The sequence below is a fragment of the Equus caballus genome, chromosome 12 (genome assembly GCF_041296265.1).
Source record: "Equus caballus isolate H_3958 breed thoroughbred chromosome 12, TB-T2T, whole genome shotgun sequence".
Classification (NCBI taxonomy): domain Eukaryota; kingdom Metazoa; phylum Chordata; class Mammalia; order Perissodactyla; family Equidae; genus Equus; species Equus caballus.
The window spans coordinates 14,180,521-14,189,484 of NC_091695.1; the positions used below are offsets into that span (position 1 = coordinate 14,180,521).

Consider the following 8,964-nt stretch of genomic DNA (forward strand, 5'->3'; position numbering starts at 1 on the left):
TTAGCCACTTCTTTGGGTCTTCATTACTCTTGAGAGGACTCACACATACACACAAAAATTACTAAATACAATATGCTTGCTTTTGTCCTGTTATCTGTCTTATGTCAGTTTAATTCTTATGCCTGGCTAGAATCCCTAATAAGTGTAAAGTAGAAATTTTTCTTTCCCTTCAGCTTTATTGAAGCTTTATTTGTAATGGCCAAAAACCAGAAACAGTCCAAATGTTCATCTACTGGAGAATGGAAAAATAGATTGTAGGATATACAAGCAAATGAATGTCACTAGCAATGGAAAGTAATGAATGATTTGTACACACAAAAATATAGATGCTCTCAAAAGAATTATGCTGAGTGAAGGACGCCAGAACAAAAGGACTAAATAATTTATAATTACATATTCAGAAGACATCTAAAAATGCAAAATCATCTATAGGTACTCAATGAAGAGCAAATAGGAATTTCCAGAAAGTGCAAGAAAAAGGGCATAAAAATACATACAGTTGGAAAGGAAGAAATGAAATCTTTCCTATATTCAAATGATATATTGTCTAATAAAATATTTCCACAAATCTGAAAATAAATCTAGGAAAAAATATGAGTTCAGCAAAGTGTCATGAAACATGATTAAAATACATACAGAAACCAACTAAAAAATAAAACTCTTTATATTCACCCCATATATAGTAAAATGTGTAGATAGAAACTAACAAAACATAGATAAGATCTGTATGCTGAAAAGTACAAAATACTTACTAAAGAAATAAAAGAGCCCCATAAATTAGTAGACATATTGAGTTTGTAGATTAGAAAACTCAACAGACTAAAGAAGTCAATTCTTTCCAAACTGATCTATAGATTTAATGCAAATCCAAATAAAATTCCAGCGAGATTTTTTGTAGAGGCTACTTTAAACTGAAATTTATATGAAGGGTCAAGGACCTAGCATGGGGAAAACAAATTTAAATTGTGGCTGAAATGAAGAAAATACTGTATTCTATGTTGAAGTTTATAGTACAGCCACAATAATCAAGACTGTGAGATATTGGTGGAAATACAAACACATAAATCAATGGAACAGAATAAATAACATAGAAATACACCTTGGCAAATAGTTCAACTAATTTCTCATAAAAATATGAAAGTAATTCAACAGAAGGAAGATAGCCTTTAAAAACGTTGCACTGATATAATTAGGAGTACAGAGGCAAAAAACAAACAATGTTGATCAAAATCTTATACAAAAATTAACAAATATGATAAAATTTATCTCACATATATATATAAACAGATATATAGATCTCATATTTATATATACACACATAGATGTATGTGTGTGTGTTTATATATATATCTATGTGTATAAATATATATATCTTACACACAATATATGATATATGGTGTTATCTCATTGAGGTTTTAAATTGAATTTCATTAAGGGATAATGATGCTGAGCAACTTTTCTGTGCATATTTGCCATCTTTATATGTTATTTAGTAAAGAGATTATTCAGTTGTTTTGCCTATTCTTTATTATTATTAATATTATTAATATTGAGTTATGAGATCTCTGTATGTATTGTGGAACAAGCCCTTCATGAGATGCATTGCTTGAAGATATTGTCTCCCAGAATGTGCATTTGTTTTACATCCTTTTAAGAATGTATTTTTAAAAGTAAAAGATTTAATGTTCATGTTGACCACTGTATCAAATTTTTATCTTATCAGTTTTACTTCTGGTGCTGAATCTAAGAAATCTTTACACAACCCAAGGTGAAGAATATTTTCTATTAGGTTTTCTTCTGAAATTTTTAGACTTTTAGGTATTACATTTACATCTGTAATCCATTTTCTGTAAATCTTTGTATGAGTTATTGATCAATGTTCAATATTTGCATATGTATATCTAATTAGCTCATCATGATTTCTTAAAAAGTCTTTTCCCCACCAAATGACCTTTTTTTTCTTTTGCTTTGTGGAAAATCCATTTTTCATATATACATGAGTCTATTTCTGGTCTATCAATATCATTTCATTGATGTGCACTCTTTTGATAACTGTAGCTTTAAAATAAAACTGTAAATTAGTGTTTGTCTTAGTGTTTGTATTACAACTTTATTCTTCTTTTTAAAGTTAATTCAGCTATACAAGATCTTTTGTGTTTCTTTATATATTTTAGTTTCAGCTTCTCAATTCCTACCAAAAGATAAAGCCTGCTTGGATTTTCATTGGGGTTGCATTGAATTTAGAGGTACATTTGGGTAAGTTTGATATTTTAACAATATTAAATATTCCAGCAAATGAACATGGTATATCTTTCATTTATTTAGGTCTTCTTTAATGTCTTTCAAAAATGTTTCTTAATTTTTATTGTATAGGCTTTTTATATTTTTTTTAGATTTATTTTATGTATTTTAACCATTTTGATGCCTTTGTAACAGGTATTTAAAAATTTTACTTCTAATTTTTATTGGCAGTGTAGAGAAATAAAATTTTTGTATACTGATCTTTCTTTTGCCATATTGAATTCACTTTTTAGTTTCGACTTTTTTTCCATAGGTTCCAGTAGATTGCTACCTGCACGATCATGTCGTCTACTAATAAATACAGTTTTACTTCCTCCTTTCCCAACTGAATACTTTCTATTTTTTTTTCTTTTCCATGTAGTGCTCGATATGACCTCCAGTACAAGTTGACTAGAATTAGGAAGAAGATCCTACTCATCTTGCTCCTAATCTTAGTGGAAATGTATTTGATTTTTTAATATGCTACATGATGTTAGTTGTAGATTTTTCATTGGTGCCCTTTATCACTTTTACAAAGTCCCACTTACTACTTGTCTGGTCAAAATGTTTATTACTAGCAGATATTGACACTTTAAAATGATCTGTCTGCTATATTTATTGAGATGTCAATTTTTTTGTCCTTTTTAGTTTCTTAATATGATTTCATTTTTGAATATTAAACCAACCGTACATTTCTGGAGTAAACATAACATGGTGCATTCTTGTATTTACATATTGCTAGATTAAATTTACTAAAATTTTTGTCAGAATTGTTGCATAAATTGTCTTGACTGATATTGCTCTGTTGTTTTCTTTTCTTATAATGCCTTTGGCTGCTCTTTATTATATTACACTCATAAGAACCAATATTGAGGAAAGTCACCATATAAAGAGGCAACAAACCTTATTCAACATAGAGTAGACTTTTTTTGCAAAGAAACAAAAACAATTATAGTGTGAACTTTAAACAAGAAGTATTCTAGGTTATCAGAAAGATAAGGAGGTGTAACAATCTATTAGACAAAAACAAGGAGTTCAGAATCAAGACCCCAATAAATTATAAAACAAAAAATAAAAAATTGGAAGCTTCCATGGCAAGCTTCAAGAAATTTTTTTCTCCAGTTTTATTGAAATATAATTGGCATATAACGTTGTGTAAGTTAGTGTATAGTGTGTTGATTTGCTACACACATACTGTAGTATGATTAGAATTTAGCATTACCTAACATCTCCATCACTTCACATTTACTATTTTTTTGTTGTAAGAAGATTTATTTACTCTCTTAATAACTTTCAAGTATTAAATACAGTATTGTTAACTATAATCAAGGAAATGTATCCTAATTGGTATATCCTCTTGTATAGAGAAATGGACTGATTCAGAAAATCCTGTGAGTTACTAAATTGCTGAGTATGCTGAGTTAATAGACTTTCTAGGGCTCACATATGAAAGCAACTGTGCTGATGAGAAAAGAGCATGACCCTAAGATCGCCCATGTGGTATGGGAGCATCTGAGCAAATTCACATGGTGGATGACTTTAAATCATTGTACTACACTGAGCCTCCTTGAAACCACAATGTTTGATTTTAATACATGCCATAGAGTATGAAGCCTAAAACAGAAGGATGTGCTTACGCAAACACACACAAAGACATGCACAAACACACGCATAGACACTGGGAAATTTATTCTAATAGTTGAGAATAACACGAGTCATTTTAGTGTCCCTTCTCTACCAACTATTCTCCCTTACTCCCACACAGCATGCCCATTCTCTTTATCTTGTCCTATGTGTCCTAACCATTCTACTGTGCTATAAAATTTACTTAATTCTAATCTTATATTTCATCTCTTTCCCTGAAAGAAGCAAAGATTTTTACTATTCTTCTCACTAATATATTTACAGCACTTAGTGTGACTGACACATAGAAGATATTATCTAAATATATGATATACTTTTTTGTATTTGCTTTCCCTCTGAAAGCACACAAAACAAGGCTTAAAGTCTGAACCTAGTTTATAGAAATCACGTTGGACATTGAACCTTAAGAAAACATATTGAATAGTTTTTTCCACATCCTTTGTAAAGCATATTTGACATCTTTGTTCCTCAAGCTATAGATCAAGGGATTCAATGTGGGCATAACGAGGGTGTAACATATGTAAGCCACTTTATCAGTGTCAAAGGAATGACTGGACTTAAACATTAAAGGTTCATAAAACACTGTGACCACTGTCAGGTGGGAACTACAGATAGAAACAGACTTGTGCCTAACCTCAGCAGAGTTCATCCTGAGAATGGCTACAAAGATGAACAGGTAAGACAAGAATTATCAGAAGTGAGAAAATCAAATTAAAAGCTGAGAAAATCAGAATAGTCAATTCAATTAGTTGTGTTTGAGAAGAGCAAAGATAACAAGGGAAGACTGTCACAGTAGATATGTCTGATGACATTATACCCACAGAAGAATAAATTAAAAATCTTTACGTTGACTACAAGAGAATCAAATGTGCTATAGAGATATGGGATTGCCACCAGTTCCTGACATAGCCTTTGGGGCATGATGACTGTGTAGAGCAGAGGGTCACAGATGGCCACATAGTGGTCATAGGACATTGCTGATAGAATAAAAAGTTCACTAATAATGAACATGATGAAAAAAGCCAGCCGTGTGGCACAAGTATAATAACATATTGTATTTTGATCCACAGCAAAATTTAGTAACATTTTAGGTGCTTCCAGTTGTTGAATAACCAAAATCAATAAAAGTCAGGTATCTGAGAAAAAAGTACATGGTTGTTTGTAGCCTGGAGTCCATCTTGGTGAGGATGACCGTGTTAGGTTACCCACCACTGAGATCATGTTTATGGTGAGGAAGATCCCAAATAATGGAGCCTGCAGCTCTGGGTGATCTATGATTCCCAAGAGAATGAATTTGTTCAGCACTGTGCGATTGTTTTTCCATCCAGGTTGATCAGAAAACCTATTCCGGGTAGAGATGTCAGCATACTCAATAGCTTTCATGTAGTATAATATGGTAATTTTTTAATATGCAAAGTTGCTATAAATAAAATAAATCCAAATTTACCATTAAGACTCTGATAAAATAATCCACTCCCTGCAAATAAACCATATGTATTTAATAATAGAAACCGAAGTAGAGATATAATTGGTGATAGAGAGAGATTTGTCATTTTCAGCTGGGGAAGCTTTGTCCCCCAAAAGACATTTGATAATATTTGGAGGAATTTTAGTTGCCACAGCTGAAAGAGGGATCCTACTGGCATCTAATGGTTAAAGTCCAGTGATGCTGCTACTTATATTCCTATATTAGGGTAGCCCCCCTCAACAAAGAGTTTTACAGTTCAAAATGTCAACAGTGCCAACGTTGGCAAACCCTCATATATATATAGATATAGATATAAATATAGATATAAGTGTAATAAAGCAAAAATGAATAAAAATGATATAAATTGCAACTGGTAGTTTTAGAGGTGACAAACTTTTTGTTTTGTCTTTTATATAATGACAGTAGCATAATTACACTTACAAAATTAGAATTACATAATATGACATGATAAATCTGTTAATTATATCACAAAATTTTAAAATGCAAATTCCAGTTATGTGTGGAAATATTTAGAAGCCCCTGCTTTAATGCATATTCATGTGAAGGCCCTTATGCCTTCAGATTACAGGATGAAATTAATGTGTTGACCAGTATTGGACAGAGGTCTAAAAAGAAGAAAATTCTGAGAGATTATAGTAGATTATTTTTCTTTACATAGGGAAACATCTCATGAAATATACGTAGGTTGATATACTCACTACTACACCTAAATTTTTGTTGTATATAAAGCAGTACTGTGGATAAATGTTGTAAATTATCTTAATCTCTTTATTCACACCAGGAAAATAAACTGTTTCTCGTAGGGTTGTTGGGAAGATAAGTGAGAATTATACATTTCAGTGTGTTTGTGGCACCTGGAAATATCCCTCAATGTCAAGTACATAGGATTCTTTGTGTGTGTTTGTTTTAATTTCTTGGTGGAGAGAGTGAGTTACCTGAAATGGATTATTTTAGACATGTACATATAAACTCTTTCTGTATGACTTAACTTCTTTGTCAGGGATATGTGGATGCATAGAGGGAGCGGTGTGTTGTCCAGGTAACTGTCCCCAGTACCCCTCCACCATGACCCAGCTCCGTGACTACAACTTGACTATCAATGTGCTCTTCTTTTGGATAATTTATCTTCTACCTTACTTAAGATATTTAACATTCATTTATCTTAAAACTAACATATTTCTAGAGGTCTGGAATCCCAGCCAGAGGCAGTGCCCCTTAACAGAGATTGAGCACTAAATTCACGACTGAAGGGCTAAGGTTTGGAATTTACCCTCTTGGAGAAGTGCTGTCAGGATGGCTGGGTTGCCTAGGTAATGATTCCTGTGACTTCATTTAGAGGCTATGACAAAAAGTGAAGAGTCATGCCCCTTCTCCTTGGCTACTATGAATTTTGCTGACACAAAGAATGTCCTTTCTCTGGTGTTGGGTAAATCCTAAGAACTTGCATCTTTCTTGCATTAGCTTGAGAAACTGCTGTCAACTTGTTGGGGTAAAAATCTGACTAGAAATTTTGGGGAATTTAAATATCAGTCAGGATTCACTTCTTAACTTTGTCTTAAACAAGTACATTTTTTAATCAAAGGATTCCAATAAAATACTTTAAAGCAAATTAAATAAAACTAACATATTTCCTCTTCCCCAGTGCATTTTTATTATAACTGATGAATACTACCTTGTTTGTAACACAAAGATATGTTTTGTGATGGATGAACCTAGAATAGTATGAAGACATAAGCAAATTGGGCAAAAGTGAGGTCACTGGAATCAGTTTCATATAATAATGTTTCACATACATTCTTTTTGGATAAAGAGATTTTCTACTTTAAAGGAAAAAATAGGTTTAAAATCACTATATCACATAATAGCGTGATGGAAGATAAAATACACAGACTATAAATTCTGGGATGTTATTTGAAGTCTGTCTGCACATTAAGGTCACAAAGGACTTCTCTACACATTTAATTTAATGCAGACGTCCATAAGTATAATGAAATAAATACATATGTGAATGTGCCTAATAAACCACCAAGCTTAAAACATAGCAGAGTAGAATGAGGATGGCAGGCTAAGGTAAAAGAATTAGTGTTTTAAAAAATTGTGAGTATAAAGATTTCCACAAAAAAAGACATGCATACATACATACTTAAAAAGAATTGATCCTGATTACAAGGAAAATAACAATGTCAGGAGTCTCTGAGTGAGCTCTAAAAAAGCAAATAGAAAAATCTTTATAACATTAAATTACTAATCTTTATAACGTAAACATTAAATTATAAAGGTTTTCACAGGAAATCTATACTTTCTCACATAAATCATTGCTTACAAGTTTGTGAGCTTCTGACATCCTACCCTGTCCCATGTACTTACCCTTCTTATGTCAGAAATACTGAACATATTTCCATGTTTGGAAAAAATATTTTAAATCAATGGAATAAGAAGCAATATAACTCTTGTTTACGTGCAATGATGAAAAGCTAAAGAAAACAAAGCACATTGGGAAGCGCTGAATTCCTGGATGATGACGGAGGATAGACGGGCTTTCTCTCACCAGCTGTAGACGTCTACAGAATGCATCAAACCACCTTTTCATTGTGCACTATCTGGATTATCAGATTATTTTCGAAAGCTATACTCTTTGAGAAAATTACATCAGCTTTCTGCCAGATCCCACTGGAAACTGAACATGCTGTCCATCGTACTATCACCATAAGACTGGGTACTTGAAAGTCTCCTAACCTCCAAAAATTGCTTTTCACATCTCAGTGTAAGGTGGAAATTTCCTTTTCATCCATCAAGAGATCAGAAAAAAATTCACATTTATACATTGTATTAAATCTATATTAATTATTACAATATTTTTGAGAAAGGAATAAGAAAAGCCTAGCGTTGCTAAAGGACTAAGGATTTAGAAAGGTTTCAGACTAGAAACTTAATACTTGAAGCTTCATAATTCTGCCATATCTGTATATTTTTCTATTCCTGGCTCCTTAGTTAGGCTTTATTTTCTTTATTTTTGGCCTCAAATATTCATGTGATTAAGTATTTGTAAAAACATAAATATTACATAAGCCATATGGCATTGACATTTCAAATATTCTTAATAGTATTTCTGAAAATGTTTTAACAATTAATCTGAAGAGAAAGAAGAGCAGTCCTATTCAGCTCATGCGTTATCATAGCAGAATGCACACGGAAGTGAATCAGAAATCTCAATATTTTGTTATGCTTTGCCATAGAATAAATGTGTTCTTGCTGATGTCACTCAAACTATTCAGATATTGGTAAAATATGGCACCAAGTGAAATATTCTGTTTAACTGTCATGAAACCTCTGTTTTGGATCCTACATGTGTTTCATAACATGGAATAGTGAGAACAATTTATGGATTGTTTTTCACCCTCTGAGACTCTCCCTTTGGAGAGGCCAAACAATTCCATGATTGTCCCTGAAGTATTTGAAAGCTTAACAGAATGCAAGGGACAGCGTGTGTCTATTAATAGCCCAGAACAACTTGTATTTATGAGCAAGTGAGCTAGATTCATTTTTTTGTT

General features: G+C 32.2%; 1 pseudogene; it reads right to left on the minus strand.

The window, feature by feature from the left end:
- Positions 1 to 4,327: 4,327 nt before the first annotated feature.
- Positions 4,328 to 5,307, minus strand: LOC138916938 (olfactory receptor 8K3-like; annotated as a pseudogene).
- Between the last annotated feature and the right edge of the window lie 3,657 nt (positions 5,308 to 8,964).